General features: G+C 43.3%; 21 non-coding genes and 29 pseudogenes across 21 annotated transcripts; all 50 read right to left on the bottom strand.

The window, feature by feature from the left end:
- Nucleotides 1-6,911: 6,911 nt before the first annotated feature.
- LOC131713931 (5S ribosomal RNA) lies at nt 6,912-7,030 on the bottom strand (annotated as a pseudogene).
- Nucleotides 7,031-7,130: 100 nt separating this feature from the next.
- On the bottom strand, nt 7,131-7,249 carry LOC131714396 (5S ribosomal RNA; annotated as a pseudogene).
- Nucleotides 7,250-7,363: 114 nt separating this feature from the next.
- Nucleotides 7,364-7,482, bottom strand: LOC131715330 (5S ribosomal RNA). Its single transcript, XR_009315311.1, has one exon. It is a non-coding gene; the product is annotated as a 5S ribosomal RNA (ribosomal RNA).
- Nucleotides 7,483-7,582: 100 nt separating this feature from the next.
- Nucleotides 7,583-7,701, bottom strand: LOC131712950 (5S ribosomal RNA). Its single transcript, XR_009314838.1, has one exon. It is a non-coding gene; the product is annotated as a 5S ribosomal RNA (ribosomal RNA).
- A 114-nt stretch (nt 7,702-7,815) lies between these two features.
- Nucleotides 7,816-7,934, bottom strand: LOC131715319 (5S ribosomal RNA). Its single transcript, XR_009315310.1, has one exon. It is a non-coding gene; the product is annotated as a 5S ribosomal RNA (ribosomal RNA).
- A 100-nt stretch (nt 7,935-8,034) lies between these two features.
- Nucleotides 8,035-8,153, bottom strand: LOC131710404 (5S ribosomal RNA). The gene has a single exon (XR_009312276.1). It is a non-coding gene; the product is annotated as a 5S ribosomal RNA (ribosomal RNA).
- A 337-nt stretch (nt 8,154-8,490) lies between these two features.
- On the bottom strand, nt 8,491-8,609 carry LOC131713201 (5S ribosomal RNA). The gene has a single exon (XR_009315085.1). It is a non-coding gene; the product is annotated as a 5S ribosomal RNA (ribosomal RNA).
- A 97-nt stretch (nt 8,610-8,706) lies between these two features.
- Nucleotides 8,707-8,835, bottom strand: LOC131712726 (5S ribosomal RNA; annotated as a pseudogene).
- A 100-nt stretch (nt 8,836-8,935) lies between these two features.
- LOC131715308 (5S ribosomal RNA) lies at nt 8,936-9,054 on the bottom strand. Its single transcript, XR_009315309.1, has one exon. It is a non-coding gene; the product is annotated as a 5S ribosomal RNA (ribosomal RNA).
- A 114-nt stretch (nt 9,055-9,168) lies between these two features.
- LOC131716331 (5S ribosomal RNA) lies at nt 9,169-9,277 on the bottom strand (annotated as a pseudogene).
- Nucleotides 9,278-9,377: 100 nt separating this feature from the next.
- On the bottom strand, nt 9,378-9,496 carry LOC131715297 (5S ribosomal RNA). Its single transcript, XR_009315308.1, has one exon. It is a non-coding gene; the product is annotated as a 5S ribosomal RNA (ribosomal RNA).
- A 114-nt stretch (nt 9,497-9,610) lies between these two features.
- LOC131711978 (5S ribosomal RNA) lies at nt 9,611-9,729 on the bottom strand. Its single transcript, XR_009313867.1, has one exon. It is a non-coding gene; the product is annotated as a 5S ribosomal RNA (ribosomal RNA).
- Nucleotides 9,730-9,829: 100 nt separating this feature from the next.
- Nucleotides 9,830-9,948, bottom strand: LOC131711324 (5S ribosomal RNA). Its single transcript, XR_009313208.1, has one exon. It is a non-coding gene; the product is annotated as a 5S ribosomal RNA (ribosomal RNA).
- A 114-nt stretch (nt 9,949-10,062) lies between these two features.
- Nucleotides 10,063-10,181, bottom strand: LOC131713369 (5S ribosomal RNA; annotated as a pseudogene).
- Nucleotides 10,182-10,295: 114 nt separating this feature from the next.
- On the bottom strand, nt 10,296-10,424 carry LOC131715872 (5S ribosomal RNA; annotated as a pseudogene).
- A 100-nt stretch (nt 10,425-10,524) lies between these two features.
- Nucleotides 10,525-10,643, bottom strand: LOC131713798 (5S ribosomal RNA; annotated as a pseudogene).
- Nucleotides 10,644-10,743: 100 nt separating this feature from the next.
- LOC131713838 (5S ribosomal RNA) lies at nt 10,744-10,862 on the bottom strand (annotated as a pseudogene).
- Nucleotides 10,863-10,962: 100 nt separating this feature from the next.
- On the bottom strand, nt 10,963-11,081 carry LOC131713146 (5S ribosomal RNA). Its single transcript, XR_009315031.1, has one exon. It is a non-coding gene; the product is annotated as a 5S ribosomal RNA (ribosomal RNA).
- Nucleotides 11,082-11,181: 100 nt separating this feature from the next.
- LOC131716437 (5S ribosomal RNA) lies at nt 11,182-11,290 on the bottom strand (annotated as a pseudogene).
- A 114-nt stretch (nt 11,291-11,404) lies between these two features.
- Nucleotides 11,405-11,523, bottom strand: LOC131714286 (5S ribosomal RNA; annotated as a pseudogene).
- A 114-nt stretch (nt 11,524-11,637) lies between these two features.
- LOC131712217 (5S ribosomal RNA) lies at nt 11,638-11,756 on the bottom strand. Its single transcript, XR_009314110.1, has one exon. It is a non-coding gene; the product is annotated as a 5S ribosomal RNA (ribosomal RNA).
- Nucleotides 11,757-11,853: 97 nt separating this feature from the next.
- On the bottom strand, nt 11,854-11,982 carry LOC131712725 (5S ribosomal RNA; annotated as a pseudogene).
- Nucleotides 11,983-12,082: 100 nt separating this feature from the next.
- Nucleotides 12,083-12,201, bottom strand: LOC131715286 (5S ribosomal RNA). The gene has a single exon (XR_009315307.1). It is a non-coding gene; the product is annotated as a 5S ribosomal RNA (ribosomal RNA).
- Nucleotides 12,202-12,315: 114 nt separating this feature from the next.
- Nucleotides 12,316-12,424, bottom strand: LOC131716330 (5S ribosomal RNA; annotated as a pseudogene).
- Nucleotides 12,425-12,524: 100 nt separating this feature from the next.
- Nucleotides 12,525-12,643, bottom strand: LOC131711195 (5S ribosomal RNA). Its single transcript, XR_009313078.1, has one exon. It is a non-coding gene; the product is annotated as a 5S ribosomal RNA (ribosomal RNA).
- Nucleotides 12,644-12,757: 114 nt separating this feature from the next.
- LOC131713576 (5S ribosomal RNA) lies at nt 12,758-12,876 on the bottom strand (annotated as a pseudogene).
- Nucleotides 12,877-12,976: 100 nt separating this feature from the next.
- LOC131713205 (5S ribosomal RNA) lies at nt 12,977-13,095 on the bottom strand (annotated as a pseudogene).
- A 114-nt stretch (nt 13,096-13,209) lies between these two features.
- On the bottom strand, nt 13,210-13,328 carry LOC131713368 (5S ribosomal RNA; annotated as a pseudogene).
- A 114-nt stretch (nt 13,329-13,442) lies between these two features.
- On the bottom strand, nt 13,443-13,571 carry LOC131715696 (5S ribosomal RNA; annotated as a pseudogene).
- A 100-nt stretch (nt 13,572-13,671) lies between these two features.
- On the bottom strand, nt 13,672-13,790 carry LOC131713797 (5S ribosomal RNA; annotated as a pseudogene).
- Nucleotides 13,791-13,890: 100 nt separating this feature from the next.
- Nucleotides 13,891-14,009, bottom strand: LOC131713837 (5S ribosomal RNA; annotated as a pseudogene).
- Nucleotides 14,010-14,109: 100 nt separating this feature from the next.
- On the bottom strand, nt 14,110-14,228 carry LOC131713145 (5S ribosomal RNA). Its single transcript, XR_009315030.1, has one exon. It is a non-coding gene; the product is annotated as a 5S ribosomal RNA (ribosomal RNA).
- A 100-nt stretch (nt 14,229-14,328) lies between these two features.
- LOC131716280 (5S ribosomal RNA) lies at nt 14,329-14,437 on the bottom strand (annotated as a pseudogene).
- Nucleotides 14,438-14,551: 114 nt separating this feature from the next.
- LOC131714285 (5S ribosomal RNA) lies at nt 14,552-14,670 on the bottom strand (annotated as a pseudogene).
- A 114-nt stretch (nt 14,671-14,784) lies between these two features.
- LOC131712216 (5S ribosomal RNA) lies at nt 14,785-14,903 on the bottom strand. Its single transcript, XR_009314109.1, has one exon. It is a non-coding gene; the product is annotated as a 5S ribosomal RNA (ribosomal RNA).
- A 100-nt stretch (nt 14,904-15,003) lies between these two features.
- Nucleotides 15,004-15,132, bottom strand: LOC131713310 (5S ribosomal RNA; annotated as a pseudogene).
- Nucleotides 15,133-15,232: 100 nt separating this feature from the next.
- Nucleotides 15,233-15,351, bottom strand: LOC131713708 (5S ribosomal RNA; annotated as a pseudogene).
- Nucleotides 15,352-15,451: 100 nt separating this feature from the next.
- On the bottom strand, nt 15,452-15,560 carry LOC131716515 (5S ribosomal RNA; annotated as a pseudogene).
- A 100-nt stretch (nt 15,561-15,660) lies between these two features.
- Nucleotides 15,661-15,779, bottom strand: LOC131709759 (5S ribosomal RNA). Its single transcript, XR_009311622.1, has one exon. It is a non-coding gene; the product is annotated as a 5S ribosomal RNA (ribosomal RNA).
- A 320-nt stretch (nt 15,780-16,099) lies between these two features.
- Nucleotides 16,100-16,217, bottom strand: LOC131713812 (5S ribosomal RNA; annotated as a pseudogene).
- A 100-nt stretch (nt 16,218-16,317) lies between these two features.
- On the bottom strand, nt 16,318-16,436 carry LOC131711044 (5S ribosomal RNA). The gene has a single exon (XR_009312926.1). It is a non-coding gene; the product is annotated as a 5S ribosomal RNA (ribosomal RNA).
- Nucleotides 16,437-16,536: 100 nt separating this feature from the next.
- On the bottom strand, nt 16,537-16,655 carry LOC131713633 (5S ribosomal RNA; annotated as a pseudogene).
- Nucleotides 16,656-16,755: 100 nt separating this feature from the next.
- Nucleotides 16,756-16,874, bottom strand: LOC131714238 (5S ribosomal RNA; annotated as a pseudogene).
- Nucleotides 16,875-16,974: 100 nt separating this feature from the next.
- On the bottom strand, nt 16,975-17,093 carry LOC131715275 (5S ribosomal RNA). The gene has a single exon (XR_009315306.1). It is a non-coding gene; the product is annotated as a 5S ribosomal RNA (ribosomal RNA).
- A 100-nt stretch (nt 17,094-17,193) lies between these two features.
- LOC131712556 (5S ribosomal RNA) lies at nt 17,194-17,312 on the bottom strand. The gene has a single exon (XR_009314447.1). It is a non-coding gene; the product is annotated as a 5S ribosomal RNA (ribosomal RNA).
- A 97-nt stretch (nt 17,313-17,409) lies between these two features.
- On the bottom strand, nt 17,410-17,528 carry LOC131715264 (5S ribosomal RNA). Its single transcript, XR_009315305.1, has one exon. It is a non-coding gene; the product is annotated as a 5S ribosomal RNA (ribosomal RNA).
- A 114-nt stretch (nt 17,529-17,642) lies between these two features.
- LOC131714016 (5S ribosomal RNA) lies at nt 17,643-17,761 on the bottom strand (annotated as a pseudogene).
- Nucleotides 17,762-17,875: 114 nt separating this feature from the next.
- Nucleotides 17,876-17,994, bottom strand: LOC131714199 (5S ribosomal RNA; annotated as a pseudogene).
- Nucleotides 17,995-18,108: 114 nt separating this feature from the next.
- Nucleotides 18,109-18,227, bottom strand: LOC131713356 (5S ribosomal RNA; annotated as a pseudogene).
- A 100-nt stretch (nt 18,228-18,327) lies between these two features.
- Nucleotides 18,328-18,446, bottom strand: LOC131711437 (5S ribosomal RNA). The gene has a single exon (XR_009313320.1). It is a non-coding gene; the product is annotated as a 5S ribosomal RNA (ribosomal RNA).
- Between the last annotated feature and the right edge of the window lie 7,537 nt (nt 18,447-25,983).

Here is a 25,983-nt window from a genome sequence, read left to right as displayed (position 1 = left end):
TGGCTAGTGTTTATTGATTTAATAGCAAATATTAAAAATGTATAATAAAACGTCAGTAGGCACTGTCAGTATCACATCTGCTGAAAAAGATAATAATGAGAGATGGGTCCCATTTTGAAATTTTGCCCTGGTAAAATTGTTACATATATAATTTGCCGACTACCATTTCATGGTGAGCACCATCCCAAAAGGCTGGACTACTAGTGTATTGATTCAGCATAAAAAGGTGCAATATATTCAATAAATAAACGGTATACACCTTTAAAATATTGATTATGATTCTCGCTAACTATTTATGTGCCTATTTATTTTTTGTATACATGTTTTACTTGTAAAGTTAGACTTAACACATCTTTGCACCTTTTAAATAATGTGCGTGTATTAACCCAGATTATCTAACAGTTCAGTAGTAATGTAACCTTAACTTCTGACATGCTGTACATATGTTTTGTAGGTAGAGCAACGTTCAAAGAAGGCACTTCTTACAGACTGGGGGCTTGCTAATGTTCGAGATTCGGTGTCTCTAAGACTTGGAAGCAGAACTGTTGCACAGGTAGCAGGTCCTCAGGGTGGAACAGCCCTGTACATGGCGCCTGAATGCATGATCAACTTCATGCAGCCAAGCGTGAAATCTGATGTGTGGTCTTTGGGTGCAACGTTCCTAGAGCTCTTTACTGGCTGTTATCCGTGGAATGTAAACAACTGCAGAGAGCTTAGTAGGCTGCTTTTGACAGAGGCCGTGCCCCATGGCCTATCTAGCCTTAACTCTCCCCAGAAAACAATTGTTTGCCCCTGTCTGAACTACAGTTCTGATCTTCGACCTCCTGTTTCTGAGGTTGTTCAAATCTTTAAGGGTTTAGACATCATCAATTTAGAGCAACGTTATGGTTTTAAGTGGTAATTTGATAACGGTCCCTTTACATTCTGCATTACCTATGAAAACAATGGTAACTTACTTTTAGTGGGGTTTTTTTGTTCATGCTCCTCACTACATAATTCTTGTCAGAATGTTAACAATGAAGGTTAAAGTTGCAGGTGTGTTAACAGCTGTAGCAACCCTGATACTTTCTCTTTAATCTACAGGATAATGAAAGAAAAAAGTTTTAAACATTAAGGATTCTTGAGTTGTTTAAGAAATTTGTGTTTTTTTTAATAAAACTTTTGCAAATAATTTGAACAGAATTTGAAATGCATATGGAATATGGAATATTTAATCAAGCTGTATTTTGTTCTGGAAGTATTTACTTACATCCAACAAAAATTGTAAAACGCGGAATACAAGTTATCTTATACAAAAATAAATGAATCTGTTGAACAAGGGAAATGACTTGTGATGTTTTCTTTATTTACTAGAAATAGTGGGAGCTCACAATCTCGGAGGACATTCATTTATACAGCTGCCGGTCTTACACAGTTGTCTTAAAGCACCTTTCAAAGTCAATACAGAGCGAAGAAGTTGTAGTTTGTGCAGTAGAGAAAAGTGAACCATTTATGAAACAAATGGTCTGTTCACGAGCTTAATTTAAAAAAAAAAAAGTCAGGTATGAATGGCTTACATTGGCTGGACATAATGCTTAACATTAATTCCATCCCTCCAGGGCAAGTCTGTCATAGCATGCACATGCTTCAGAAAATGTTAATGGAGCTGCTCTATTTAAGTTTTCTACAGCCAACACTATTCTTGTGCTCAACAACATATAAGAAGCTGTGGCTTCTTCAACTGTTGAACGCCCATGGTAGTTTGCATGCTCAAGCACTGACTCACAAATCTGCCTAAATGCAGCATTCGCAACAGACAACGGCTCTTCTTCAGTGCATGTGAATCGATCAGCATACGTGAGAAGGTCATCATCAACAGAACACAGCATGTTTGTTGTGCCTAGAGAAAAAAAAAACAATGTGAATGGCATTTAATGGTAGTGTTCCCAATTTCCAAATAATAAAGTTAATGGTAATCTGCAGTAAACACATAAACAATCACTTTCTAAGTAATTTGAAGCATTCTTTTTTCCTGCTTATGTTTACGTAGCATTATATCATTTTTAAGACAGTTCTAACTTCAACCACAGATTGTTTCTTATTACAACCATAACAATTAATTCAATGTTAAATTATATTCTTTATTGTTTAAAACTACAACAATATTTACTACGGTATATACAATGCATCTAAAAAGTACCTGTGGGTGGTGCAATGTACAAGACCTCTGGTTTCCCAAAGGGACCTGCAGCATTATTCTGTTTCCTGATTTTGTGTCGGTTCCATTCCTTTTGTTCTACAGTCAGTTCATTTTGGATCAGAGAAAGGTAGGAAAACAGCAAGCAATGGCTGTTAAAGGTAGTTATTAATAAAATATACACTTTAAAATGTTTTCACATACCATTACCTTTATATATATATCCCTAAATTGGTCATGGAAAGATCTAAAATTGCAAAAGCTGGTTGCTGTCACGATATATTTATTTTTTTGTCAACGTTCAGTGTGAGGCATTTAAACATTACATTTGTAATTTTCAAAATAAGGCAAGAATATTAAACAAAGAAAATACTTAGATATGAATTGGATTTTGCAGATCAAGTATCTCAGACAGCACCATGGCCTATTTAAAAAAATAAAGTGCCATAAAACTTGTTGATAATATTAATAGTAATAACAATAAATCTGATTTTGCATTTATGCAAAGACAGTTTCTTACTAAAAAAATGGGGATGGGGGACAGGACAGCTGGTAATGTATGACTAACGCATTAAAACAACTAGTAAAATAACAAAATATACTCTTACAAGTACCATGTATTAGGGCCCTTGAATAAAACATGGTATAATACATTATACAATTGAAATGTGTACCTCAAAATGGTTCTGCCATTTGAAGCACTCAGCCCTCTGTATGAAAAGGTTTAACACTATTAGGGCCGCCCCCATGTTATTGAACACGCCGACGGGTTCATGTTTGAAGCCTTTTTACTCAGGCATTGTAAAAGACAACCCTACATGCTGTGTATCTATAGAAACACGAGGTTGGGGTCTTTCAAATGCCGCTCTCTAAGCTTTCCTGTGAGCGTGCCCTCAATACAGCTCTTTAAAATGCATCATTTGTTTTACAGTTTATACAGTTGGACAACCTGTACCTGTATTTGATCTAGTCAATAGTGAATATAAACTAAATTACAAATTATGACTTTGAAGCAACAACATGTTGCAAACAAAAACATTTCTATCTTAATTGTATTTTTTTCTATCTTCTTAATTGTATTTTTTTCTATCTTCTTAATTGTATTTTCCCTTCTATTTGTAATTTTTTTTCTTAAATTTGTATTCTCAAAAAAAAAAAAAAAACTTGCCTGATTATGAACAGACTTTCCAAATCGAAAGCTGTTTGCACCTGATAATGAATCTTCATGTCGGTATCTGAATGCCATCTGCATGAGTGCCACTGTGGTGTTCTCCTGCCCTCCTGTCTGCTCTCATGAGCCCGGGGCAGCCTTCAAAACAAGTTAAAGCATTTTAAAAGTTATATAAAGAAGGTATTGCTAAGAACTACAATGTTGGACATTTTTAACCCTTATGCTGTATGTTACACCTTTCAATATTTTTTTTCCTTTAATCAAAATAATTTATATTTTTAACATGTTATTTTGGTGTTTGTTTCTTTTATCATACACGTTTTCATAATTAATGAAAGAACAGCCACACAAATAAGATTACATTTATCTGTGATCAGCAAATGAGCTTATTGTCTGTCTTTTATGAAGCTATTAGGCCTTAATGTAATACAAACCATTTAACGCTGAAACTGCATCCAGAAAATATCTTGCAATAAAGTTCTGTTTACGGTTTGAGGTTCCTGCTTTAATCCAGATCAGATACCGAGAAAACCTATTTGTATAAAGAGTTAAAAAAACGTAAGTTACATAAAGATAGATTGATAGATTATAGATAGATGCATGGATGGATACATACAAAAGATTTTTATCAAAGATTTAAAAAATATAAGTGGTTACATTAATGTTTAAATAAAGGTAGAGATAGAAAATCATATAGAGACAACAAAATGAAAAAAGTTATTTTACAGCATGCGTTTTAAAGCTGATTTTGTTGTACTCATTGTCAAAGCACTTCTGTCTTTGATCTACATGTATATTTATTATTTTCACATACCCATCAATGCTAATGTGAATCCAAATTCCATAAAACCTTAGTTTATCATTTCCTGCAACATGAATACAAAAAAAATTGATTCAATGTTCTTTAAGCTTCTTTGTTATATACCCTACTTACAATATGATACTCAGTACTTACCATCTATATGCCAGCTGTCATTGGGTCTGTGACTAAAGTAATTCCTCCTTTCTATTCTTTTTCTCCCTGCACGACGTCTCACAAGACCGCTACCACCCAGCTCTCTCATGAATTCATGGACATCATCTCTATAAAAATAAGGTTATTTATATACATTATACAGTGCCCTAACTAAATATTAGAGACTACGACATATTAGAGAATACCCCTGACAGCTGTAATTGCAGCTGGAGGTAGTCCTACCCGCTATTACTCTAATATTTCGTACCATCAAATATTTTGTTAGGGCAATGTATGTACATATATGGCGCGCATATATGTATGTGTATATATGTGTGTCTGTGTGTGTTTCATAATGTTTGCTTCATTCTTCATTAATTATAATTCTATCTAAAGCAAAGAAATCAAACTCTTTTGAGACATAATTGAATAAGTACCATTATGTGTAAAAAAAACAAACTAAGAAAAATACCTTATGAAACAAAGGTGTCAAAAGGAAAAATAACAAAAAGATCCCAACGTAAGTATTTATCAGGGAGCTATCTATTAATGTACAGAAAATGATATATACCTGTAGCAAGGCCGGAGACCCTTTCCGTCCCTTATTCTCCTGTACATTGCTCGAATACCTTTGGCTGGTGACCAATGTTTAAGTTCATTCTGGAATATAGAGTGAAATTACATTATATATCATCATCATCATCTTCAGCCTTTTTCAAGCCACTGCTGGATGAAGGCCTTCCCAAGATTCACACTATATATATATATATATATATACACACACACACATACAATTAAAATAATTTGTTTGGTAAATCACAGTTTAAAGGTTGTTTTTATTACAAAGGGATAGCTAGGAAATCTATTGAATACCTCTATAGCCTGACGTATTGCATGCAGTGGTCTGTGATCACTTCTTCGCCTCAATCCCAGTGCTTTAAGAATTCTTCTCAGATGCCTTTCACTTAAAACAGTAAACATAACTTAAGGTTGGCATTAATTACATAGGTGAAACAGAAGAAGATTGTAATTGACATATTAACCTTAGGGGGAGTGTTGAAATATTAAAGATTACATTTTATTATTTTTTTTGTTGAAGGTGAATGATTATTGATTAGTGGTAGGTGAAAGTTTGCACTGTAGTATTAACTGTATTTACTTAAAACAAACATACTGTATTTTCACTAACCTGTTATATCAAAATGAGATGGTAAACTGTATATAAATAAACGTGTGTTGATACAAATCATATGACCGATCACAAACTTAAGTGTTAATCTTTGTTTGTAGTATAAATGTCCTTTCAAAAACCTTGTTGATAACTCAAATATATAAAAGAGTTAATTTATATATTATGCACAAAAGTAAGATAAGAAATATAAATATACTTACGACATTTTGAGACCATGGGCTTCAAGCATTCTCACGATCTCTTTTTGGGTGTACCCATCATTAAAGAGTTTCAGGATTAGTTGATCTGAAGTACGGTGATAGTGAAGGTTGCTGTAATTTAAATAAATCGAATACACTTTATTTTATGAGGTTAATGTAAATGTAATTTTGAATTATTCGAAAATAACATAATTGCAACCAAATCTAATGTTTTTATTGTATTTTATTATATTACTTTATATGTAGCTAGCTACTATCAATTCAGTAATTCGGACATTCAATTATCTTTAGCTTACTTATTAACACATTCTTTTCACGAATATTTACATTAACTCATAAACAACTTTTGAAATTAAAATAAAGCAAATAAAACGGTAAGTGTGCATGTTACTTAGAAAAATAGGAGTTATTGGTGTATGTTTTCATTTAAAGGATACGGTTCTGGTTTTCCATCGTCTGATTTTCAACACTGCAAAACACCAGCAACCTATATTATAAAAGTTATTTAAAAAATGTGAAAAAAATATACGTAGTTTCTTTAAGGTATTTTCAAATTAACGTACAACACATTGAACTGCACTAACTCACGCTGTCCTATTAAGGTACGTTTGTGTACGTATATTAATATGGGTCTATTTAATTTGTGTATTTTTTTTTTTTTTTTTTTAAATTGTTCTAGTACTCACCGGTCTCTCGAGCAAGTAAAACTGCACTGCTAAACTTCTGTCCAGCTATTCCAGTAACCGTAAAAAGGGGAGGGGATAGTATGGCTTGAAGTGGTCTGACGATTGACTCGAGGAGGGGTGACGATTGACTCGAGGAGGTCTGACGATTGACTCGAGGAGGTCTGACGATTGACTCGAGGAGGTCAGACGATTGACTCGTGGAGGGGTGACGATTGACTCGAGGAGGGGTGAGGTCTGATATCTGACGATTGAATCGAGGAGGGGTGAGGATTGATTTGAGGAGGGGTAAGGTCTGAGGATGTCCTAAAATGTACACCGTACAGGTGGTCTCCCATCCAAGTACTAACCAAGCCCAACATTGCTTAGCTTCTGAGATCAGATGAGATCAGGCTTATTCAAGGTGGTGTGGACGCAGGCGACTGCAATTCTGCTTTCATGACTTTTATGTTTAGTGAGCTGGGGGTGATTCCTCCAATATTTCCTTTTGTCGTCCACACATTTCAATTGTAAAATGTAATTACAAAAATGTAATGCCTGCAGCACTTGATATTGCCAGGTGGTCTCCCATCCAAGTACTAACCAAGCCCAACATTGCTTAGCTTCTGAGATCAGACGAGATCAGGCTTATTCAAGGTGGTGTGGCCACAGGTGATTGCATTTCTGCTTTCATGACTTTTATGTTTAGTGAGCTGGGGGTGATTCCTCCAAAATTTCCTTTTGTCCTCCACGCATTTCAATTGTAAAATGTAATGCCTGCAGCACTTGATATTCCCAGGCGGTCTCCCATCCAAATACTAACCAAGCCCAACATTGCTTAGCTTCTGAGATCAGACAAGAGCAGGCTTATTCAAGGTGGTGTGGCCGCTGGCGATTGTGTTTCTGCTTTCATGACTTTTATGTTTAGTGAGCTGGGGGTGATTCCTCCAAAATGTCCTTTTGTCCTCCACACATTTCAATTGTAAAATGTAATTACAAAAATGTAATGCCTGCAGCACTTGATATTCCCAGGTGGTCTCCCATCCAAGTACTAACCAAGCCCAACATTGCTTAGCTTCTGAGATCAGACGAGATCAGGCTTATTCAAGGTGGTGTGGCCGCAGGCAATTGCGTTACTGCTTTCATGACTTTTATGTTTAGTGAGCTGGGGGTGATTCCTCCAAAATTTCCTTTTGTCCTCCACACATTTCAATTGTAAAATGTAATGCCTGCAGCACTTGATATTCCCAGGTGGTCTCCCATCCAAGTACTAACCAAGCCCAAAATTGCTTAGCTTCTGAGATCAGACGAGATCAGGCTAATTCAAGGTGGTGTGGCCGCAGGCGATTGCATTTCTGCTTTCATGACTTTTATGTTTAGTGAGCTGGGGGTGATTCCTCCAAAATTTCCTTTTGTCCTCCAAACATTTCAATTGTAATATGTAATTACAAAAATGTAATGCCTGCAGCACTTGATATTCCCAGGTGGTCTCCCATCCAAGTACTAACCAAGCCCAACATTGCTTAGCTTCTGAGATCAGACGAGATCAGGCTTATTCAAGGTGGTGTGGCCGCAGGCGATTGCAGTTCTGCTTTCATGACTTTTATGTTTAGTGAGCTGGGGGTGATTCCTCCAAAATTTCCTTTTGTCCTCCACACATTTCAATAGTAAAATGTAATGCCTGCAGCACTTGATATTCCCAGGTGGTCTCCCATCCAAGTACTAACCAAGCCCAACATTGCTTAGCTGCTGAGATCAGACGAGATCAGGCTTATTCAAGGTGGTGTGGCTGCAGGCGATTGCATTTCTGCTTTCATGACTTTTATGTTTAGTGAGCTGGGGGTGATTCCTCCAAAATTTCCTTTTGTCCTCCACACATTTCAATTGTAAAATGTAATTACAAAAATGTAATGCCTGCAGCACTTGATATTCCCAGGTGCTCTCCCATCCAAGTGCTAACCAAGCCCAACATTGCTTAGCTTCTGAGATCAGACTTATTCAAGGTGGTGTGGCCGCAGGCGATTGCATTTCTGCTTTCATGACTTTTATGTTTAGTGAGCTGGGGGTGATTCCTCCAAAATTTCCTTTTGTCCTCCACACATTTCAATTGTAAAATGTAATTACAAAAATGTAATGCCTGCATTACTTGATATTCCCATGTGGTCTCCCATCCAAGTACTAACCAAGCCCAACTTTGCTTAGCTTCTGAGATCAGACGAGATCAGGCTTATTCAAGGTGGTGTGGCCGCAGGCGATTGCGTTTCTGCTTTCATGACTTTTATGTTTAGTGAGCTGGGGGTGATTCCTCCAAAATTTCCTTTTGTCCACACATTTCAATTGTAAAATGTAATGCCTGCAGCACTTGATATTCCCAGGTGGTCTCCCATCCAAGTACTAACCAAGCCCAACATTGCTTAGCTTCTGAGATCAGACGAGATCAGGCGAGATCATGCGTATTCAAGGTGGTGTGGCCGCAGGCATTTGCATTTCTGCTTTCATGACTTTTATGTTTAGGGAGCTGGGGGTGATTCCTCCAAAATTTCCTTTTGTCCTCCAAACATTTCAATTATAAAATGTAATGCCTGCAGCACTTGATATTCCCAGGTGGTCTCCCATCCAAGTACTAACCAAGCCCAACATTGCTTAGCTTCTGAGATCAGACGAGATCAGGCTTATTCAAGGTGGTGTGGCCGCAGGCGACGGCAGTTCTGCTTTCATGACTTTTATGTTTAGTGAGCGGGGGGTGATTCCTCCAAAATTTCCTTTTGTCCTCCACACATTTCAATTGTAAAATGTAATTACAAAAATGTAATGCCTGCAGCACTTGATATTCCGAGGTGGTCTCCCATCCAAGTACTAACCAAGCCCAACATTGCTTAGCTTCTGAGATCAGACTTATTCAAGGAGGTGTGGCCGCAGGCGATTGCATTTCTGCTTTCATGACTTTTATGTTTAGTGAGCTGGGGGTGATTCCTCCAAAATTTCCTTTTGTCCTCCACACATTTCAATTGTAAAATGTAATGCCTGCAGCACTTGATATTCCCAGGTGGTCTCCCATCCAAGTACTAACCAAGCCCAACATTGCTTAGCTTCTGAGATCAGACGAGATCAGGCTTATTCAAGGTGGTGTGGCCGCAGGCGATTGCATTTCTGCTTTCATGACTTTTATGTTTAGTGAGCTGGGGGTGATTCCTCGAAAATTTCCTTTTGCCCTCCACACATTTCAATTGTAAAATGTAATTGCAAAAATGTAATGCCTGCAGCACTTGATATTCCCAGGTGGTCTCCCATCCAAGTACTAACCAAGCCCAACATTGCTTAGCTTCTGAGATCAGACGAGATCAGACTTATTCAAGGAGGTGTGGCCGCAGGCGATGACGTTTCTGCTTTCATGACTTTTATGTTTAGTGAGCTGGGGGTGATTCCTCCAAAATTTCCTTTTGTCCTCCACACATTTCAATTGTAAAATGTAATGTCTGCAGCACTTGATATTCCCAGGTGGTCTCCCATCCAAGTACTAACCAAGCCCAACATTGCTTAGCTTCTGAGATCAGATGAGATCAGGCTTATTCAAGGTGGTGTGGCCACAGGCGATTGCATTTCTGCTTTCATGACTTTTATGTTTAGAGAGCTGGGGGTGATTCCTCCAACATTTCCTTTTGTCCTCAACACATTTCAATTGTAAAATGTAATTACAAAAATGTAACGCCTGCAGCACTTGATATTCCCAGGTGGTCTCCCATCCAAATACTAACCAAGACCAACATTGCTTAGCTTCTGAGATCAGACGAGATCAGGCTTATTCAAGGTGGTGTGGCCGCAGGCGATTGCAGTTCTGCTTTCATGACTTTTATGTTTAGTGAGCTGGGGGTGATTCTTCCAAAATTTCCTTTTGTCCTCCACACATTTCAATTGTAAAATGTAATTACAAAAATGTAATGCCTGCAGCACTTGATATTCCCAGGTGGTCTCCCATCCAAGTACTAACCAAGCACAACATTGCTTAGCTCCTGAGATCAGACGAGATCAGACGAGATCTGGCTGATTCAAGGTGGTGTGGCCGCAGGCGATTGCATTTCTGCTTTCATGACTTTTATGTTTAGTGAGCTGGGGGTGATTCCTCCAAAATTTCCTTTTGTCCTCCACACATTTCAATTGTAAAATGTAATGCCTGCAGCACTTGATATTCCCAGGTGGTCTCCCATCCAAATACCAACCAAGCCCAACATGGCTTAGCTTCTGAGATCAGACGAGATCAGGCTTATTCAAGGTGGTGTGGCCGCAGGCGATTGCATTGCTGCTTTCATGACTTTTATGTTTAGTGAGCTGGGGGTGATTCCTCCAAAATTTCCTTTTGTCCTCCACACATTTCAATTGTAAAATGTAATGCCTACAGCACTTGATATTCCCAGGTGGTCTCCCATCCAAATACTAACCAAGCCCAACATTGCTTAGCTTCTGAGAGCAGACGAGATCAGGCTTATTCAAGGTGGTGTGGCCGCAGGCGATTGCATTTCTGCTTTCATGACTTTTATGTTTAGTGAGCTGGGGGTGATTCCTCCAAAATTTCCTTTTGTCCTCCACACATTTCAATTGTAAAATGTAATGCCTGCAGCACTTGATATTCCCAGGTGGTCTCCCATCCAAGTACTAACCAAGCCCAACATTGCTTAGCTTCTGAGATCAGACGAGATCAGGCTTAGTCAAGGTGGTGTGGCCGTAGGCGATTGCATTTTTGCTTTCATGACTTTTATGTTTAGTGAGCTGGGGGTGATTCCTCCAAAATTTCCTTTTGTCCTCCACACATTTCAATTGTAAAATGTAATGCCTGCAGCACTTGATATTCCCAGGTGGTCTCCCATCCAAGTACTAACCAAGCCCAACATTGCTTAGCTTCTGAGATCAGACTTATTCAAGGTGTTGTGGCCGCAGGCGATTGCATTTCTGCTTTCATGACTTTTATGTTTAGTGAGCTTGGGGTGATTCCTCCAAAATTTCCTTTTGTCCTCCACACATTTCAATTGTAAAATGTAATTACAAAAATGTAATGCCTGCAGCACTTGATATTCCCAGGTGGTCTCCTATCCAAGTACTAATCAAGCGAAACATTGCTTAGCTTCTGAGATCAGACGAGATCAGGCTTATTCAAGGTGGTGTGGCCGCAGGCGATTGCATTTCTGCATTCATGACTTTTATGTTTAGTGAGCTGGGGGTGATTCCTCCAAAATTTCCTTTTGTCCTCCAGACATTTCAATTGTAAAATGTAATTACAAAAATGTAATGCCTGCAGCACTTGATATTCCCAGGTGGTCTCCCATCCAAATACTAACCAAGCCCAACATTGCTTAGCTTCTGAGATCAGACGAGATCAGGCTTATTCAAGGTGGTGTGGCCACAGGCGATTGCATTTCTGCTTTCATGACTTTTATGTTTAGTGAGCTGGGGGTGATTCCTCCAAAATTTCCTTTTGTCCACACATTTCAATTGTAAAATGTAATGCCTGCAGCACTTGATATTCCCAGGTGGTCTCCCATCCAAGTACTAACCAAGCCCAACATTGCTTAGCTTCTGAGATCAGACGAGATCAGGCGAGATCATGCGTATTCAAGGTGGTGTGGCCGCAGGCATTTGCATTTCTGCTTTCATGACTTTTATGTTTAGTGAGCTGGGGGTGATTCCTCCAAAATTTCCTTTTGTCCTCCAAACATTTCAATTATAAAATGTAATGCCTGCAGCACTTGATATTCCCAGGTGGTCTCCCATCCAAGTACTAACCAAGCCCAACATTGCTTAGCTTCTGAGATCAGACGAGATCAGGCTTATTCAAGGTGGTGTGGCCGCAGGCGACGGCAGTTCTGCTTTCATGACTTTTATGTTTAGTGAGCGGGGGGTGATTCCTCCGAAATTTCCTTTTGTCCTCCACACATTTCAATTGTAAAATGTAATTACAAAAATGTAATGCCTGCAGCACTTGATATTCCGAGGTGGTCTCCCATCCAAGTACTAACCAAGCCCAACATTGCTTAGCTTCTGAGATCAGACTTATTCAAGGAGGTGTGGCCGCAGGCGATTGCATTTCTGCTTTCATGACTTTTATGTTTAGTGAGCTGGGGGTGATTCCTCCAAAATTTCCTTTTGTCCTCCACACATTTCAATTGTAAAATGTAATGCCTGCAGCACTTGATATTCCCAGGTGGTCTCCCATCCAAGTACTAACCAAGCCCAACATTGCTTAGCTTCTGAGATCAGACGAGATCAGGCTTATTCAAGGTGGGGTGGCCGCAGGCGATTGCATTTCTGCTTTCATGACTTTTATGTTTAGTGAGCTGGGGGTGATTCCTCGAAAATTTCCTTTTGCCCTCCACACATTTCAATTGTAAAATGTAATTGCAAAAATGTAATGCCTGCAGCACTTGATATTCCCAGGTGGTCTCCCATCCAAGTACTAACAAAGCCCAACATTGCTTAGCTTCTGAGATCAGACGAGATCAGACTTATTCAAGGTGGTGTGGCCGCAGGCGATGACGTTTCTGCTTTCATGACTTTTATGTTTAGTGAGCTGGGGGTGATTCCTCCAAAATTTCCTTTTGTCCTCCACACATTTCAATTGTAAAATGTAATGTCTGCAGCACTTGATATTCCCAGGTGGTCTCCCATCCAAGTACTAACTAAGCCCAACATTGCTTAGCTTCTGAGATCAGATGAGATCAGGCTTATTCAAGGTGGTGTGGCCACAGGCGATTGCATTTCTGCTTTCATGACTTTTATGTTTAGAGAGCTGGGGGTGATTCCTCCAACATTTCCTTTTGTCCTCAACACATTTCAATTGTAAAATGTAATTACAAAAATGTAACGCCTGCAGCACTTGATATTCCCAGGTGGTCTCCCATCCAAATACTAACCAAGACCAACATTGCTTAGCTTCTGAGATCAGACGAGATCAGGCTTATTCAAGGTGGTGTGGCCGCAGGCGATTGCAGTTCTGCTTTCATGACTTTTATGTTTAGTGAGCTGGGGGTGATTCTTCCAAAATTTCCTTTTGTCCTCCACACATTTCAATTGTAAAATGTAATTACAAAAATGTAATGCCTGCAGCACTTGATATTCCCAGGTGGTCTCCCATCCAAGTACTAACCAAGCACAACATTGCTTAGCTCCTGAGATCAGACGAGATCAGACGAGATCTGGCTTATTCAAGGTGGTGTGGCCGCAGGCGATTGCATTTCTGCTTTCATGACTTTTATGTTTAGTGAGCTGGGGGTGATTCCTCCAAAATTTCCTTTTGTCCTCCACACATTTCAATTGTAAAATGTAATGCCTGCAGCACTTGATATTCCCAGGTGGTCTCCCATCCAAATACCAACCAAGCCCAACATGGCTTAGCTTCTGAGATCAGACGAGATCAGGCTTATTCAAGGTGGTGTGGCCGCAGGCGATTGCATTGCTGCTTTCATGACTTTTATGTTTAGTGAGCTGGGGGTGATTCCTCCAAAATTTCCTTTTGTCCTCCACACATTTCAATTGTAAAATGTAATGCCTACAGCACTTGATATTCCCAGGTGGTCTCCCATCCAAATACTAACCAAGCCCAACATTGCTTAGCTTCTGAGAGCAGACGAGATCAGGCTTATTCAAGGTGGTGTGGCCGCAGGCGATTGCATTTCTGCTTTCATGACTTTTATGTTTAGTGAGCTGGGGGTGATTCCTCCAAAATTTCCTTTTGTCCTCCACACATTTCAATTGTAAAATGTAATGCCTGCAGCACTTGATATTCCCAGGTGGTCTCCCATCCAAGTACTAACCAAGCCCAACATTGCTTAGCTTCTGAGATCAGACGAGATCAGGCTTAGTCAAGGTGGTGTGGCCGTAGGCGATTGCATTTTTGCTTTCATGACTTTTATGTTTAGTGAGCTGGGGGTGATTCCTCCAAAATTTCCTTTTGTCCTCCACACATTTCAATTGTAAAATGTAATGCCTGCAGCACTTGATATTCCCAGGTGGTCTCCCATCCAAGTACTAACCAAGCCCAACATTGCTTAGCTTCTGAGATCAGACATATTCAAGGTGTTGTGGCCGCAGGCGATTGCATTTCTGCTTTCATGACTTTTATGTTTAGAGAGCTTGGGGTGATTCCTCCAAAATTTCCTTTTGTCCTCCACACATTTCAATTGTAAAATGTAATTACAAAAATGTAATGCCTGCAGCACTTGATATTCCCAGGTGGTCTCCTATCCAAGTACTAATCAAGCGAAACATTGCTTAGCTTCTGAGATCAGACGAGATCAGGCTTATTCAAGGTGGTGTGGCCGCAGGCGATTGCATTTCTGCATTCATGACTTTTATGTTTAGTGAGCTGGGGGTGATTCCTCCAAAATTTCCTTTTGTCCTCCAGACATTTCAATTGTAAAATGTAATTACAAAAATGTAATGCCTGCAGCACTTGATATTCCCAGGTGGTCTCCCATCCAAATACTAACCAAGCCCAACATTGCTTAGCTTCTGAGATCAGACGAGATCAGGCTTATTCAAGGTGGTGTGGCCACAGGCGATTGCATTTCTGCTTTCATGACTTTTATGTTTAGTGAGCTGGGGGTGATTCCTCCAAAATTTCCTTTTGTCCTCCACACATTTCAATTGTAAAATGTAATGCCTGCAGCACTTGATATTCCCAGGTGGTCTCCCATCCAAGTACTAACCAAGCCCAACATTGCTTAGCTTCTGAGATCAGACGAGATCAGGCGAGATCAGGCTTATTCAAGGTGGTGTGGCCGCAGGCGATTGCATTTCTGCTTTCATGACTTTTATGTTTAGTGAGCTGGGGGTGATTCCTCCAAAATTTCCTTTTGTCCTCCACACATTTCAATTGTAAAATGTAATGCCTGCAGCACTTGATATTCCCAGGTGGTCTGCCATCCAAGTACTAACCAAGCACAACATTGCTTAGCTTCTGAGATCAGACGAGATCAGGCTTATTCAAGGTGGTGTGGCCGCAGGCGATTGCATTTCTGCTTTCATGACTTTTATGTTTAGTGAGCTGGGGGTGATTCCTCCAAAATTTCCTTTTGTCCTCCACACATTTCAATTGTAAAATGTAATGCCTGCAGCACTTGATATTCCCAGGTGGTCTCCCATCCAAGTTCTAACCAAGCCCAACATAGCTTAGCTTCTGAGATCAGGCTTATTCAAGGTGGTGTGGCCACAGGCGATTGCATTTCTGCTTTCATGACTTTTATGTTTAGTGAGCTGGGGGTGATTCCTCCAAAATTTCCTTTTGTCCTCCACACATTTCAATTGTAAAATGTAATGCCTGCAGCACTTGATATTCCCAGGTGGTCTCCCATCCAAGTACTAACCAAGCCCAACATTGCTTAGTTTCTGAGATCAGACGAGATCAGGCTTATTCAAGGTGGTGTGGCCGCAGGCGACTACATTTCTGCTTTCATGACTTTTATGTTTAGTGAGCTGGGGGTGATTCCTCCAAAATTTCCTTTTGTCCACACATTTCAATTGTAAAATGTAATTACAAAAATGTAATGCCTGCAGCACTTGATATTCCCAGGTGGTCTCCCATCCAAGTACTAACCAAGCCAAACATTGCTTAGCTTCTTAGATCAGACTTATTCAAGGTGGTGTGGCCACAGGCGATTGCATTTCTGCTTTCATGACTTTTATGTTTAGTGAGCTGGGGGTGATTCCTCCAAAATTTCCTTTTGTCCTCCACACATTTCAATTGTGAAATGTAATGCCTGCAGCATTGATATTCCCAGGTGGTCTCCCATCCAAGTACTAACCAAGCCCAACATTGCTTAGCTTCTGAGATCAGACGAGATCAGGCTTATTCAAGGTGGTGTGGCCGCAGGCGATTGCATGTCTGCTTTCATGACTTTTATGTTTAGTGAGCTGGGGGTGATTCCTCCAAAATTTCCTTTTGTCCTCCACACATTTCAATTGTAAAATGTAATGCCTGCAGCACTTGATATTCCCAGGTGATCTCCCATCCAAGTACTAACCAAGCCCAACATTGCTTAGCTTCTGAGATCAGACGAGATCAGGCTTATTCAAGGTGGTGTGGCCGCAGGCGATTGCGTTGCTGCTTTCATGACTTTTATGTTTAGTGAGCTGGGGGTGATTCCTCCAAAATTTCCTTTTGTCCTCCACACATTTCAATTGTAAAATGTAATGCCTGCAGCACTTGATATTCCCAGGTGGTCTCCCATCCAAGTACTAACCAAGCCCAACATTGCTTAGCTTATGATATCAGACGAGATCAGGCTTATTCAAGGTGGTGTGGCCGCAGGCGATTGCGTTGCTGCTTTCATGACTTTTATGTTTAGTGAGCTGGGGGTGATTCCTCCAAAATTTCCTTTTGTCCTCCACACATTTCAATTGTAAAATGTAATGCCTGCAGCACTTGATATTCCCAGGTGGTCTCCAATCCAAGTACTAACCAAGCCCAACATTGCTTAGCTTCTGAGATCAGACGACATCAGGCTTATTCAAGGTGGTGTGGCCGCAGGCGATTGCATTTCTGCTTTCGTGACTTTTATGTTTAGTGAGCTGGGGGTGATTCCTCCAAAATTTCCTTTTGTCCTCCACACATTTCAATTGTAAAATGTAATGCCTGCAGCACTTGATATTCCCAGGTGGTCTCCCATCCAAGTACTAACCAAGCCCAACATTGCTTAGCTTCTGAGATCAGACGAGATCAGGCTTATTCAAGGTGGTGTGGCCGCAGGCGGTTGCATTTCTGCTTTCATGACTTTTATGTTTAGTGAGCTGGGGGTGATTCCTCCAAAATTTCCTTTTGTCCTCCACACATTTCAATTGTAAAATGTAATGCCTGCAGCACTTGATATTCCCAGGTGGTCTCCCATCCAAGTACTAACCAAGCCAAACATTGCTTAGCTTCTGAGATCAGACGAGATCAGGCTTATTCAAGGTGGTGTGGCCGCAGGCGATTGCGTTTCTGCTTTCATGACTTTTATGTTTAGTGAGCTGGGGGTGATTCCTCCAAAATTTCCTTTTGTCCACACATTTCAATTGTAAAATGTAATGCCTGCAGCACTTGATATTCCCAGGTGGTCTCCCATCCAAGTACTAACCAAGCCCAACATTGCTTAGCTTCTGAGATCAGACGAGATCAGGCTTATTCAAGGTGGTGTGGCCGCAGGCGATTGCATTTCTGCTTTCATGACTTTTATGTTTAGTGAGCTGGGGGTGATTCCTCCAAAATTTCCTTTTGTCCTCCACACATTTCAATTGTAAAATGTAATTACAAAAATGTAATGCCTGGAGCACTTGATATTCCCAGGTGGGCTCCCATCCAAGTACTAACCAAGCCCAACATTGCTTAGCTTCTGAGATCAGACGAGATCAGGCTTATTCAAGATGGTGTGGCCGCAGGCAATTGCAGTTTTGCTTTCATGACTTTTATGTTCGGTGAGCTGGGGGTGATTCCTCCAAAATTTCCTTTTGTCCTGAACACATTTCAATTGTAAAATGTAATTACAAAAATGTAATGCCTGGAGCACTTGATATTCCCAGGTGGGCTCCCATCCAAGTACTAACCAAGCCCAACATTGCTTAGCTTCTGAGATCAGACAAGATCAGGCTTATTCAAGGTGGTGTGGCCGCAGGCGATTGCATTTCTGCTTTCATGACTTTTATGTTTAGTGAGCTGGGGGTGATTCCTCCAAAATTTCCTTTTGTCCTCCACACATTTCAATTGTAAAATGTAATTACAAAAATGTAATGCCTGGAGCACTTGATATTCCCAGGTGGTCTCCCATCCAAGTACTAACCAAGCCCAACATTGCTTAGCTGCTGAGATCAGACGAGATCAGGCTTATTCAAGGTGGTGTGGCCGCAGGCGATTGCATTTCTGCTTTCATGACTTTTATGTTTAGTGAGCTGGGGGTGATTCCTCCAAAATTTCTTTTTGTCCTCCACACATTTCAATTGTAAAATGTAATGCCTGCAGCACTTGATGTTCCCAGGTAGTCTCCCATCCAAGTACTAACCAAGCCCAACATTGCTTAGCTTCTGAGATCAGACGAGATCAGGCTTATTCAAGGTGGTGTGGCCGCAGGCAATTGCAGTTTTGCTTTAATGTTCGGTGAACCGGGTGGTGATTCCTCTGAAATTTCCTTTTGTCCTCCACACATTTCAATTGTAAAATGTAATGCCTGCAGCACCTGATATTCCCAGGTGGTCTACCATCCAAGTTCTAAGCAAGCCCAACATTGCTTATGTAACCCACCTTTGGCTACTTATAATTCTAGATTCGTATGAACGGTTAGTATAACGAGAAATTCACAAAAGAATGTTCAGTGTGTTTTTTTAACAGCTAGCATACATTTATTAAGACAGAAAGGTGTACCATATTGTGACGGGGGACTGCCAGGGATCCTGTTTCGCCTGGGGTCGCTACACTATGGCCGGAGCCCCACGGAGGGGAGTTGCTGACCATGAAGAGGGGGAGGGAGGTCAGGAGACCTGCTCCCCCTGCTGCACTTTCGCGGCAAGATGGTGTGTGGCCGGAGCCCCGGAAGAGGGAGCTGCTGGCCACGAAGAATTGGGTGGTGCCGGACGTCCCACCATGTCCACCCCCATGGATACTGTGCTTCCCCCTCTTCCGGGACTGAGACTGAGGGGGGAGGTGGCCATTTAGGCCATGTTGTGCTTGGCACAAGGGGGGGGATATGTGACGGGGGACTGCCCCGTCTTTATGATCATGGTTGGGACTGGCAGGGAGGGGGTTAAAATTCCTCCCTGCCAGAAAAACATGTGAGAATGTGGCTGGAGCCCTAATTGACTAATCAGCAATTATTGAATAATTGGGCTCCAGCCACAGGGGATAAAAGCCAGGGGAGAGGCCCTGGCTAGGAGGAGGGAGAGTTGTAAGGAGAGTTCTAGAAGCAAGAGTGTGTTTGTATGTGCTGTTTTTCTGTTCCAGTGAAGGCAACGCCCAGCCTGGAAACTTTATTTTGTAAGTTTTTGTTTTGTGTTTGTATTTTATGTTTAAAACCTTTTTGTTTGGCCCTTGTGCTGGTTTATTTTGTATTTGTGTTTATTAAAAACTTTATTTTTGAACTTCAAACTGTCTCTGAGTCTCAAACCTCTGTCAATCCTGTCACAGTTGGTGTCAGAAACGGGATAGCGCCACCTGGAGGCTCAGAGCAGTATTTTTTTTTTTTCTTGAATTTTGGGAGTTATTTTCTTTGGAAACCTTAATTTAAATGGGGAAGAAGAGCAGACAGCGGCAAAGGCAGGAGATGCAGCAGCCGAAGAAATGTAGGCTGCTGCAACAACAGCCACCCCAGCTGGAGGACCCAGCGAGGCTCTTCCCGTGGTGTTCCTGGTGCGGGAAGGAGGATCATCGGTGGAGGTCCTGTCCAGATGGGCTACCAGCTGACTGGTGTGGGTACTGTGAGGTGGATGGCCACAACTGGGCAGGATGCCCCCACAATCGGGACCAGGAGCAGCTGCAAACCCTGTCCTCGGCAGCCACCCCACCACTTCCTACATCACCGCCTTTACCACCATCCCAGGAAATATGGGACTGGTTGATGCACCCTGAGGCGGACATCTTCCACGACCTCCCCATAGTTATCAACACGCTGTGGCGTCGAGATGGGGGGAGGTGGGAAAAGTGGGAGGAACAGCATCACCCGGCGTCCTTCGCAGAGCTGGCCTTGATGGTCGTTAATTACCTGGCGGTAGATATGGGAGATGCCCCAGTCATTCCAATAAAGAAGGTGGAGCTGTCGTCCCGAGAGCCAGAGAGGGGTGAGTTGTTGTCCCGAGAGCCAGAGAGGGGTGAGCCGCTGTCCCGAGAGCCAGAGAGGGGTGAGCCGCTGTCCCGAGAGCCAGAAGGGGAGGAGCCGCTGTCCCGAGAGCCAGAAGGGGAGGAGCCGCTGTCCCGAGAGCCAGAAGGGGAGGAGCCGCTGTCCCGAGAGCCAGAAGGGATGGAGCCGTCGTCCCGAGAGCCAGAAGGGGAGGAGCTGCCGTCCCGAGAGCCAGAAGTGGAGGAGCTGCCGTCCCGAGAGCCAGAAGGGGAGGAGCCGCCGTCCCGAGAGCCAGAAGGGGAGGAGCCGCCGTCCCGAGAGCCAGAAGGGGAGGAGCCGCCGTCCCGAGAGCCAGAAGGGGAGGAGCCGCCGTCCTGAGAGCTAGAAGGGGAGGAGCTGCCGTCCTGAGAGCCAGAATGGGGGCCGCTGCCGTCGCCCAGAGAGGGGGAGCCGCTGCCGTCGCCCAGAGAGGGGGAGCCCGAACGTCCACAGCCCGAGAGGGAGGAGCCCGAACGTCCACAGCCCGAGAGGGAGGAGCCCGAACGTCCACAGCCCGAGAGGGAGGAGCCCGAACGTCCACAGCCCGAGAGGGAGGAGCCCGAACGTCCACAGCCCGAGGGGGAGGAGCCTGAGCGGGAGGAGTCGGTGCATCCACGGCCCGAGAGGGAGGAGTCGGTGCGTCCACGGCCCGAGAGGGAGGAGTCGGTGCGTCCACGGCCCGAGCGGGAGGAGTCGGTGCGTCCACGACCCGAGAAGGGGAAGCCCACAGGCCTAGGGCTGAATGGACCTGTAGGGGAAGAATACAGGCTGTTCCCGCCTCCGCCAGCAGAGGGAGACGAGCTGCCGTTCCCGCCTCCGCCAGCAGAGGGAGACGAGCTGCCGTTCCCGCCTCCGCCAGCAGAGGGAGACGAGCCGCCGTTCCCGCCTCCGCCAGCAGAGGGAGACGAGCCGCCGTTCCCGCCTCCGCCAGCAGAGAGAGACGAGCCGCCGTTCCCGCCTCCGCCAGCAGAGGGAGACGAGCCGCCGTTCCCGCCTCCGCCAGCAGAGGGAGACGAGCCGCCGTTCCCGCCTCCGCCAGCAGAGGGAGACGAGTTGCCGTTCCCGTCTCCGCCAGCAGAGGGAGCCGGGCCGCCGTTCCCGTCTCCGCCAGCAGAGGGAGCCGGGCCGCCGTTCCCGTCTCCGCCAGCAGAGGGAGCCGGGCAGCCGTTCCCGTCTCCGCCAGCAGAGGGAGCCGGGCCGCCGTTCCCGTCTCCGCCAGCAGAGGGAGCCGGGCCGCCGTTCCCGCCTCCGCCACCAGAGGGAGCCGGGCCGCCGTTCCCGTCTCCGCCTCCCGAGGGTCCGCTGCTGCTGCCATCGCCTCCCGAGGGTCCGCTGCTGCTGCCGTCGCCTCCCGAGGGTCCGCTGCTGCTGCCGTCGCCTCCCGAGGGTCCGCTGCTGCTGCCGTCGCCTGGGGTTGCCAGGGATCCTGTTTCGCCTGGGGTCGCTACACTATGGCCGGAGCCCCACGGAGGGGAGTTGCTGACCATGAAGAGGGGGAGGGAGGTCAGGAGACCTGCTCCCCCAGCTGCACTTTCGCGGCAAGATGGTGTGTGGCCGGAGCCCCGGAAGAGGGAGCTGCTGGCCACGAAGAATTGGGTGGTGCCGGACGTCCCACCATGGCCACCCCCATGGACACTGTGCTTCCCCCTCTTCCGGGACTGAGACTGAGGGGGGAGGTGGCCATTTAGGCCATGTTGTGCTTGGCACAAGGGGGGGGATATGTGACGGGGGACTGCCCCGTCTTTATGATCATGGTTGGGACTGGCAGGGAGGGGGTTAAAATTCCTCCCTGCCAGAAAAACATGTGAGAATGTGGCTGGAGCCCTAATTGACTAATCAGCAATTATTGAATAATTGGGCTCCAGCCACAGGGGATAAAAGCCAGGGGAGAGGCCCTGGCTAGGAGGAGGGAGAGTTGTAAGGAGAGTTCCTGTTTTTCTGTTCCAGTGAAGGCAACGCCCAGCCTGGAAACTTTATTTTGTAAGTTTTTGTTTTGTGTTTGTATTTTATGTTTAAAACCTTTTTGTTTGGCCCTTGTGCTGGTTTATTTTGTATTTGTGTTTATTAAAAACTTTATTTTTGAACTTCAAACTGTCTCTGAGTCTCAAACCTTGGTCAATCCTGTCACACATATAAACATAAATTCAGTACCTCTTGTCTAAAATAATACAGTTAGTTTGAAATAAGAAGTTCTAATTAAAACCAATGTCCTTGTTGGTGTGTATGTAGTGTGAGTCGATATTCCTACCACTCTGTAGAACTTCGAGAAGAATGAAAACAGTCCTTTGAAATCCAAAAGAAATTCCAGAAAAAGGGAAAAAAAAAAAAAAAATTCCAGGGTAGAAATCTTCAGTGTATCTTCAATAAGTTAGGCTCGGCACTCCTTTGCAGGAGAATTCAACAGGGTTTTTTTTCTCTTTAAAAGAAAATCGTCATCGGTCTCTGGTCTAAAGACTTCTTCAAAAGATTTTTAGAGTGAGATAAACTTTAGTTGGTCCAGCAATCAAGAATCTCGAGTTCCCCATGCGACTTTTACAAAATGGACGCTCTCATCTCCTTCTCAGGGTGTCTACCGTCAATCAAGGCGGGACTTCCTGTTAACACTCATTTCCTAATCCCATTGCCTTCTGTACATAAGAATTGTAACAGGGTTACATCCTCCCCTCTTGAATATATGTGAGTCCCATTTTCACATGGCAATTACCTAAACAACCTGGTAGGCATCAGGAATCAGATTCTTTATAAGTGTAGGATGTTCGGACCCATTTAATGAGTTTATAATATCTGTGCTCAATCCATGAAATAAACACTGTATGACTGAGGAAAGGGGATTCCCTAGTTCTTGGTACTCAAAGGCGATCTGGCACTCTGTGCGACCTCATGGATCGACGTACAGAAGTGTCATTAACGTCCCAGCAAGGTGGATTATTCTCTTCTGTATTCTTTGTCTCAATTTCTATGGCTATGTTTCTTGTTCCATTAAACTCTTCTCTTTTATCATCATCACTTGGATTCACATCAGTTAAGCCTTCCAGTTAGTTTCCTGTAACTTCTTGCTCCTCATCATTAGTTGGATTCATATCAGGCAAGTTTCCAGTGTCATCTTCTCTCTCTTCAGCAGAAGTTGGGTTCACTTCAGGTAAGTCTCCAATGTCTTCTCTCTCTTCAGCAGCATTTGGATGAAAGCTTTCAGCATACGTGTTTAAACTTGAACCTGTACAGGGCAACGGGTCATCCGAGTCCGCAGCATGCGCTTGTTCTTCTCTAGAGATCGGTACAGCTGTAGGTCTATCTGGGTCATAGAAATCATGAACTTGAATGATTCTTGTATCTCTCATTGAGGGATTTTTGTGCAAATACAATGGGTATTCATCTTCATCCTCAGATTCCACATGTAGCGGCTCATTTTCTCCATCCTGGAAAGGATTCTGCCGCGTCCTTGGTCGTCTAACCGGTGTCTTCCCAGAGGTGGTTTCTTTCTCTTCTAGTGCAGGCAAAAACCCACAGGGTAGCAGAAGATCTCTGTGAAGAGTTCGGAGAGGCCCGTCTTTATTCTCTGGTCGAACCACATACACCGGTAATTCACCCATTTGTTTTACAACAACATGGATGTCAGCTCCCCATCTGTCTGCAATCTTTTGTTTTCCACGTAAACTGACATTACGGACCAGGATCCTATCTCCTACTTGCAAAGTAGACTCTCGGACTAGTTTATCAAATCTTTTCTTGTTCGTTTTGGCTGATTTCAAAGCATTCTCTGTGGCAATGTGGTAGCTTTCTTCCAAATATGATCTCAGATTTTTAACATACTGCGAGTGTGACTTGAGTTCCACTCCTCTTGGCTGTAGGCCAAACGCGATGTCAATGGGCAACCTGGGCTGTCTTCCACAAATCAGTTCATATGGCGAGAATCCAGTCACCTCATTCCTCGTGCAGTTATAGGCATGGACTAATGGTTTCGCAAAATCATGCCAGTGTGCTTTCTCTTTTTCCTTCAAAGTCCCTAGCATACTCAGAAGCGTCCTATTAAAACGCTCTACAGGATTCCCTCTCGGATGGTATGGTGTGGTTCTTACTTTCCGTATTCCAGCAAGTGCACACAGTTCACGTATAGTATGGGATTCAAACTCTCATCCTTGGTCACTATGTAGACGTTCAGGAAAACCATAGTGAACAACGAAATGGTCCCAAAGACTCCTAGCTACAGTTGCTGCCTTTTGATCTCTGGTGGGGATGGCAACAGCATACTTTCTAAAATTGTCAGTTATGACCAAAATATTTCTAGTGTCACGATTGTCAGGCTCCAATGACAAAAAGTCCATACAAACTAATTCTAGCGGTCTGGTGGTACGAATGTTCACCAGAGGTGCAGCTTTTTCAGGATGAGCTTTTCTCCTCACACATCGACCACAAGTTTTCACCTTTTGTTCCACAGCTGCAGCCATCCTCGGCCAATAGAACCTTGATCTAACGAGGTCAAGAGTTTGTTCAATACCCATATGTCCCATTTCATCATGTAAGCTCTCCAACACCCTTGATCTCAACTTTTCAGGTAGAACAAGTTGATAGGAAACTTCTTTTCCATCCAGACGTCTTCTATACAATATGCCATGTTTCAATTCCAGACGATTCCGTTGTCTCAAAATTAATTGCAAATCAGGGGACTCATACTTTAAGGTTATGGGAAATGTATTCCCAGACTCAATTAAGGCGATAACTCTTCCAATAACTGGGTCCTCTTTTTGTTGCTGAACCAAATCTACATTTGACATCCTTGGTAGAGTCATCACTAACTCCATCTTGATCAAAACAATCAGGGACTGCTTCTGGTTCAAGAGCAAGGGATTCAACTAAGATAAGTTTAAACTTTTCTTCTGTATCCCCATTTCTCTGAAGGGTATGTCTATCACACACTGCTCTAATTGCATCTTGCGTAAAGAGTTTCACATTCTCTGGTGGACTCAAATGATGGGATGTAAACTGCTGAATTCTGTCACTTCTTGTGACAGAATTCAGCAGAATTCAGAAAAAGCATTGCAGTTTAAAGCCTTGCAGCTGCGTGTATTTTTCTGATAAGCTGAAACTTGGAGCAGCTGATTCAAATCCCGCGGCATTCTGGGACACGGGGGAGGAGCAGAGCACGCAGCACAGACACAAACAAACAAAAGGCAGGCAGTCTTCCAAGCGACAGCGTGTGGAAGCGACATCGTGGGAGAAGTACAGTCGTGGACAAGTACAGCGCAGTTAGGAGCAGTTTGAAAGCAGGTTGACAGCTGCAGAAGCTACATTAAACAAAAAAATGATCTTCAAGCCAGTAATCTGTGACAACTGCATGATGTGGGAAATCCGAGAAAACCCAACAGAGCTCAACCAAGTTTGTGTAAAGTGCCGCACCATCCAGGACTTGCTTCAGCGATTAAGCCTGCTAGAAAAGGAGATGGAGGAAATGAGACAGCAACAGGAGCTTGAGGAGCTGACACACCCACAATTCATGGAAGTCTGCACCCCGAGCAGACTGAAAGCCACCAGGGAGATGGAAGAGAGTCGAAACAGCTGGGTTCAGATAGGCAGAAGCAGGGAAAAAAAGAAACTTCGTCAAACACAACCACCAGAAATCCAGACATCCAACACATTTGAGCCACTTCAACACTTAGATGACCAAAACCAACATCAAGAGAATGAAAGAAACAACACCCAGGACCCTATGAACAGTGCTGACCAGCCAGCAAAAAGAAGGGAGGTCATGATTGTTGGGGACTCCATACTGAGAAACACAGCAAGTTCAGTTCGCAGTTTGGACC

The sequence above is a fragment of the Acipenser ruthenus genome, chromosome 44 (assembly GCF_902713425.1).
Source record: "Acipenser ruthenus chromosome 44, fAciRut3.2 maternal haplotype, whole genome shotgun sequence".
Taxonomy (NCBI): Eukaryota; Metazoa; Chordata; class Actinopteri; order Acipenseriformes; family Acipenseridae; genus Acipenser; species Acipenser ruthenus.
This window is presented reverse-complemented; position numbering and strand designations above follow the sequence as displayed.